This window comes from Meles meles, chromosome 13 (assembly GCF_922984935.1).
Source record: "Meles meles chromosome 13, mMelMel3.1 paternal haplotype, whole genome shotgun sequence".
NCBI classification, from domain to species: domain Eukaryota; kingdom Metazoa; phylum Chordata; class Mammalia; order Carnivora; family Mustelidae; genus Meles; species Meles meles.
In genome coordinates this window covers 739,755-747,458 of record NC_060078.1, presented here as the reverse complement: position 1 = coordinate 747,458, position 7,704 = coordinate 739,755, and the positions used below count along the sequence as shown (strand labels likewise).

Here is a 7,704-nt window from a genome sequence, read left to right as displayed (position 1 = left end):
TTGCATATGATCATGATTAAAGATTAGGATAGTCTTCACATTTCCAAGCAAGATCCAGTTTAAAAAGCTTCTTTCCAAACCCCTAATAACAGCCATTTGAGAGTAAACCAGAGCGTTACATCACCCCCATGAAGCTGTAGGTTTCGTTACATGCACCAACAAATCTACATGGCTAGCTTATGCATTCCACTTTTACAGAATTTATGTTATACCTATTATACCAAACAGTATTTTAAGCACTGACATATAAACTCCGTAATAAGATAAAGCAAAGACAAAAGTGTTTATCTTATTAGAAACAAGATACACCATCACTTACAGTCTTCAAACATTATTGCACTTTAACTTTCCTAATTTGACAATGCATTCATGGAACAATCTGCAGACAACTAAATTTAACGGACAAATTAAAGAACACTTTTAAGCAGACATGACTGTCCTAAATTGTTTATTAGGTAAGAATTTTACAAACATTACTTTGATTAGCGGTAACGGTGGAGCTGGAGAGTGTTGCGTCTTCTCCATGCTGCACGGCGAGAACCACCAATAGTGTGGTGGAACTTGGGACCCTTTCCAAGGCCACGGCTCTTTCGGCCTGCAGATGTCAGCCCTCGCATCTCCTGTGCTTGTGAACTGGATTGGTGATCCACTGGGTGTCAGGATTTTTTCTGATAGCTTTATGGAATGGATTCATGAGGATAAACTCAAAGAATTTGTATGTGGAATCTTCACCAACCCAATAAGAATTCAAGACTCTTAGAGCCCCACAGTGACGTCCAGCTCGCTCCTCTGCAACAGACTGAAGGCTTCGTGCAAACTTTAGCTGATTAACACCATGATGGACAGGCTTGCTGTAGGTAGCACCCTTAGGAACTGGGCGTTTGTGGCCACCAGGATGCTCACGAATCCGATATATGACATAACCTTGCTTGGCCTTGTACCCCAGCCTGCGCACTTTATCGGGCCGGGTTGGGCGGGGGGCCTTGTGGAGCGCAGAGAGCTGGCGGCACCGCCAGCAGCGCACGTGAGAAGAAAGCACATTACATCGACCGCTTCTTCCTCCAGAGCCCCGGGATATACTTGTGAGCGCCCATCTTGGCCTACCCTTGAGCTGATGTCTGCCACCCGAAGGAAACGAAAGAGCCTTTCTCCCTGTCTCCACCCTCTTTATTCTCTGCCTCAGGGTACTTGGCCACTACTCCTCAGCCAGCTTCCTTTTGTCTTTTTTTTTTTTTTTTAAGATTTTATTTATTGATTTGTCGGGGGGGGGGGGGAGCAGCAGGCAGAGGGAGAAGCAGTTCCGCTCTGATCAACGAACTCGACGCAGGACTTGATCTCCGAACCCTGGGACCGTGACCTGAGCTGAAGGCAGACACTTAACCAACTGAGCCACCCAGGTGCCCCACAAATTCCTTTTGTCCTCATCTCCCCTTCTAGCAACATGAATGATGACCCTGGAGTTGGCCATAGTTGAGCTCCATTTCTCTCTGCTACTTACCAGCTGTGGAATCTTGGTTCAGGTACTTATTAGGGCTAAACCTCAGGTTCATCCTTTATTTAAAAAGTCAATGTCACAGAGTTGTTTTGAGAATTCATTGAGATAATGCGAGTAAAGTTCGCAGGGTCCTGGGATCGAGCCCCGCATCAGGGTCTCTGCTCAGCAGGGAGCCTGCTTCCTCCTCTCTCTCTGCCTGCCTCTCTGCCTCCTTGTGATTTCTGTCTGTCAAATAAATAAAATCTTAAAAAAAAAAAAAAAGTTCGCGATATCAGTAGGCATTTGATGCTAGCTCTGTTACGTATCTTATCACACAGCCTCATGAATAGGAGATAGGGCTTCTTTTCCTGAGATCCAAAGCCTGCATGGGGAGAGGATGACAGGCAGGCAAATGTCTTGTGTGTACATCTAATTTTTTTTTTTTCTGGTGAAAGAGTCTATGGCTTTTCTCATATTCCCAAAAGAGTAGGTGACCTGCCCTCCAGCCCTCCTCTATCAGTTGGGAACCAGTCAATGTTAGTGAGCCTGGAGATTGAGACTTGATTCCTTCAGAATTCAGAAATGAATTGAATCTTTTGTATTTTCTGCCCTCAGCACAGCTGGGCACATAGCTGGACCCGGGTCTTTCACCTTTCCTCCCCCTGAGCACGGAGCTGGACACACAGCCAGCTCGGTGATCGCCTAAAACCGAATTTCCCTGGAATTCAGTGGTGGATGTCAAGGTCTAGGAGGGTGGGGTTCCTGGTGTTGCCTGCCTGACTTCCTTCCACGCAAAGATGCCCACTCTGAAGATTTCCAAAATCACTTCTCTTGTCTGGCAACAATTATCCAAAGCTGAGTATTCCAAGTGCTGCATTGGAAAAGGACGCTGATTACACCAGCCCAACTGCACTATGACGTCTACTGCTAGAGGACTGGTCCGTGCGTGGCAGGCGTGGCTGTGCATACAGCAAGTCTGTCGGGCTGTGTTGGCCCTCGATGCTCTTCCCGCACTCAAATACCTTGAAATAATAGCAACTACCGTGCAAAGAATGGAAACACAAGCTATTCATTTCATTTTTATTTTGGCCCATCTACTTGTGGGCTGTTGTACCCACCTCAACTGAAAAAGGACTTAAGTATACCTAAACATTGATTTCCAATTAAGGTCTTTAATAGATCTTGCCTTCCTTTGTGAGATCTGTGTATTTATAGCACATTCTCCTGTAAATCTCATTGAATTAAGAAAGTTTACATTTTACTTCAATTCTGAAGGGTGAGTAACAATTTTCAAACAATAAAGAAGTAGCAGATTAAGGAAGGATTTTAGTAAGCATCCAAAATACACATCCTACAAGAAAATAAGACCAGTGAGAGAGGCAATCCGAGCAAGGAGAAGAATATGCAATGGAACAAAGTCGTGGTCGGTTAGTGGACAAGAGTGAACCACAAATTTGGCTCTAGGCAGCTGTCAAAGCAAAGAAAAACCACAGAATTTTCAGTGTCCAGAAGGTAAAAAAAAAAAAAAAGAAAAGAAAAAAGTCAATTTGTCAAGCTAAGACTCGATCCCAGGACCCTGAGATCATGACCTGAGCTGAAGGCAGAGGCTTAACCAACTGAGCCACCTAGGCACCCCTTGAAGAACACTTTTCTAATGGAATGGCTAGAACACAAAGAAAAGATTCAGATGGAAAAAAAAAAAAAAGAAAAAAAGAATTGCCTAGAGCAACGGAGTGTGTGCATATCCATTGGGCAGTCCTCCCTGAAGAATATGTTCTTGCTCCCAAGCCTCATAGAGTGGGGGGCGCTGTTCTCTGGGAGACAGACCTGGAGTATAGACATTCTACACAGTTTACCAAGTGGAGTGTAGAATGCCCATCCTTCCACAAACATTACGAAGCCTCAGAAAAAAAGATGCGTGTCCTGATCTGCATGGGGGAGGGGGGCTGACAGTATATGCAAACAGGGCCAAGAATTTCTCCTGAAACACACAAAAATAGACCACCTGGGGCTCAGCACGCAACACCAGAGAGCAAGACAGCGCGAATGGCAGTCTGGGCGCTCTTTCAAAGCAGGCGTGACCGATGCAGCCAGTGGAGACTGTACCCAGCATTGCAAGGTCTGACAAATTGCCATGGTAATCACAGTGTGCTTCTGGGTGTGAGGGCTTATTATCTAGTAGTCAAGGCAATTGGAGATATTTTTGCTTCTTCGTTAGACAGGGCCAAGAGGAGGAGGATCAGGGAGAGGGGATCGCTCTGAACAGACTCAGAGGCCCAGTGCTGGAAGTCAGGGAGAGAGAGAGAAGGAGGTGGGGAGAGGGAGGGAGAAGGAAAAGCAGGAAGAGCTTGTATGGCTGTTTAGGGAATGAAGGCGAGCAAGAGGTAAAAGGTAGCCGTGGTGGAGGAAGGGAGAAGGGCGCAGGGGTTTTACAGTCTGAGTGTTTGTGTCCCCCCACCCCAAATTTATATGTTGAAACCAACCCCTCCCATGCCCCGTCAGCTGGTGTTAGGAGATGGGGCCTGTGAGAGGAGATTCAGCCATGAGGGTAGACCCCTCCTGAATGGGATTAGTGCCCTTAGAAAAGAGGCCCCCGAGAGCTCCCTCGCCCCCTTTCCTGCCATGGGAAGACACAGAAGACACCATCCATGAACAAGGAAGACAGGACTCTCACCAGAACCCAACTGCGCTGGCGCCTTGATCGCAGACGTTGGGCCTCCAGAACTGGGAGAAATTCATTTCTGTTGTTCATAAACTACAAAGCCTATGGGACTTCATTACAGCAGCCTGAGTGGACTAAGATAGCGGTCCCCGCCCGAGAGCCAGCCCCAGGGCTCCACACCTCTCAGAGGAGCTCAAATTGGTGGTCAAGCTCAGGGTCTGTGGTCAGTGGATCCTGGCACAGAACCTCTCTTTGCCTGTTCTCAGTAAGTGGAGGACTTCGGGTGGTTTCTCTTGTGGGACTCCTGAAGCGCCAGATAGGGAGGAGTCTGAGTAACCGACTTCTGCGCAGACACGCAGACACGGTGTATACGGCTGGTGTTCTCCGCACAGCCGCCTTCTCCTTGTGAACGGGGCTCCGGGCCGTCTAGTTGGCGGTGTTTTCCCAGGCTTCTTGATAGGAAAGCATTCAAGCTCAATATTTTTTTTGCATATTTTCGTTTTTCCTATGGCTGGTACGGCCTTGAGAAATAAGGTTATGACTACCAGGAATAATCCAGTCCAACAAAGGCTTGGTCTAGATCTTGTTCCTATGGAAGGAACTATCTGCCTGTAGTTTTGCAGATGATAATTCCTGGCTGTGCTCATTGCAGACAAGTAGGGAGAGAAGGCAGCTCAACAGTCCTGAGCTCTACTTGATGATTTTGTTTAAATGTTATTTTTCTGTGCTCTTATTTAGAATCTAGATGAGTCTGCAGCTCTCACAGCTCCTTCCCAGGGGACAGGCCTGGCTTCCCCTTCAGCTGAGGACTGGGGGAGTTCCTGTGGGTAGAGTAACTCAGCTAGGCCTCCCTGCTGTAGATCCTTACTTGCTCAGGTCCTTGTTCTGTGGGGGCCCGAAGGGGGCTTGGTGCTTGTGAGTGTGCTCCCGACTGGGATGATACGGTGATGAGAGGAGGGGCACATGAACCACTGTGGGAGCGGCAGGTCACCCCAGCAAGTGATTTGCAGTCTTGAAGATGACTCTGACATTTTGACTCTGAGAAATTGGGAATTTAGGAGGACTTGGTGGGGGGAGCAAGATGGCGGATCTGAACACGGAGCACACAGCCGAGCTATGCACAGGGAGAGAGTGGGTGATAAGGTGGTCTGGCCCTGCAGAGAGAGGCAGGACATGGGGGCGTCAATGCCCGAGAGAGGTCATCGCTGCTCTGGGAATCCCTTGTTCAGAGACAGCTGGATGAGAGAGGCGAGGGCAGAATGGGGAATCCTTAGTTCGAACAAGGACAAGGAGGAATTGGAAGCTGCCAAGGAATCTGGGAACGCTCGCAGAGAAGAGGAAGGAGTCCTGACTGTCCAGTGTTATTAAACAAAGTGCTTAACTGTTCATCAGAGAAATCAGCTCTGCTAATTTTAGAAGAAAACACACCTATTTAAAACTCGCCTGGGTGGCTTCCAGAATCTGTAGAAAGGCTGTAAAAAACAGGCTTGGAGCTCTGCAAGGAGGAGCCACCATGGAGATTGACCCTCTGCCCGGGAGTGCGAGGTATGAGGCTGGTGTCTCTGACACCTTGAGCTCTGGATGCCAGCATCTCTCTGAGAACCGCGGGCACTGCCTGCCCCAGGAACTCAGGCTTGAACTCAGCATTTCAGCTAAAGAGAGAGCCTCCCGGTCCTTGCTTCTTTGCAACAGTAAACCCTGATGCCGAGCCTGGGGGCAGCAGGGTCTGATGACCAGAGTTTAGGGCCTCACAGCTGCACTCTGGCTGCAAGGGAGGCTGGGGAAAATCTCTAGCACATGTAGCTTCTCCCCTGGGAGGTGGAATTATAAAAGACGGCAGAGCAGACCGGACAGGGGACATCAGAGTACTTACGTTTGTGTTTGGAGAGGGGGCGGAGGGGAGGATCAGGAGAGTTGAGAGCAAAGGACATGGGAAGAACATTCCAGAAGAAAGGAAGAGTGAGATGGAGGAAGCCTTAGGAAGACAGGCTCCCCTGGCTCAGGACAAGGTTATTGACACAGGAGGGGGTGGTACCCTGAGGGTCATAGCGTCGGAGGCTTTGGGTGGCAGGGCTCTGGGAAGCGGGGAGCTCAGAGAATTCAGGGTGCAGCACCGAAGGTGGAGAACCGCCTGAAGCCCTCCCCTTTTGTGAGGATCCCGCTCCAGGGGCGCCGGACAGTCAGCAGCAGGTCTTACACGGAATCTGTATGCCGATACAGCAAATACCCCGATTATTTTCCTATAATCTTCCAGGAGTTCCGTATTCCTTTCTATTGGCTCCCCGGTCCCCCAGGGGGAAAGGCTCTCCCAGGGCTGCCTCTCACGGAAGCCTCCCCTGTCCCTGAGTCAAGGGGGCAGATCTTCCCTCTCCTGTCTGTCCAGGAGCCTGCAGCCTGCCTCGGGGTTTCTCCTCAATGCCGCTCACTTTCCACTCCCCCTATTTCTTCTGTGCGCTTCTCAGGCCATTCCTAAAATTTCCCTCTTGCGTAAGAAACCAGCTCCAAGTCCACCACGTTTGCTACAGTTATATCTTGTCATCTCCGCTCCGTGGTCCCAATCCCAGCTGCAGAACTAATGGACACTCTGCACCCCACCCCCCCACTAGCAACCCTCAGTGCTATATGAACAGAGGGTTCTTTAGAGGGAATGTTAGCCTCCCTTGATGGAGAAATACAATTTGATAGATACTGCTTATGATTGTAGTCAATTTCCTAACAGCTGTACCTTACTTATGATCAACTACCTCCCAGCTTCCTCCCCACCTCGCAGGTGCTGCCAAATTAGAACGCTCTCATCCTGTTCTTAGACACAAAGACAAACATACCCAGGAGCACATGCAGTTTTGTCTGCCTACCGCTTCTCCTGTGCTTATCATGGGGCTGTCACTCAGCCTGCCACCCTATCGCCATCTGCAGGGCTGGGCACGGGAACCCGGGCTTGGCCAATCGTATCACTTCCTACACCTAGCAACAGCTCAACCTGTGACCAAAGAATCCTTCTCTAATTGGAATACCAAGAAGTTCTCTCTTGCTGCTGGTGCTCTGCTAAGACATCATCAGCTTGGGGCCCCAAGGGTACTTCCTCAGCTATGTGGGAGAAGTCCATTTAGGTGGAAGACACAGGAGCCAGCCCCACGAGGAAACCAGAGCTCAAAGACAGGCAGAAATAGAATCCCAATGACATTGACTGGGTCACTGGATTTAGCTCTACTAGAGTCACTAAATATCCTTCCCTTCTCTCTCTTTCTCTCTCTCTCTTTCTTTCTTTTAAAGACGTATTTATTTAAATGAGGGGAGGAGGGAGAGGGAGCACAAGCAGGGGGAGTGGCAGAGGCCGAGGGAAAAGCTCTTGATCCCAGGATCCCAGGATCATGACCGGAGCTGAAGGCAGACAGTTCATCTACTGAGCCACCCCGTCACCCCTAAATATCTTTTCCGTTGAAGCTGGTTGAATTGGTCTTTGTCATCTCCAAGTAGATGAGCCCTGATGAATAATAACACTTAAAAGAATTAGAATGAAAGTAATACCCTTAATTGTGCAAAATAGGAAAAAGTAAAACAAATAAAT

The 7,704-nt window shown here is 48.8% G+C and overlaps 1 pseudogene; it reads right to left on the bottom strand.

The window, feature by feature from the left end:
- Nucleotides 1-233: 233 nt before the first annotated feature.
- LOC123955589 lies at nt 234-1,094 on the bottom strand (annotated as a pseudogene).
- Between the last annotated feature and the right edge of the window lie 6,610 nt (nt 1,095-7,704).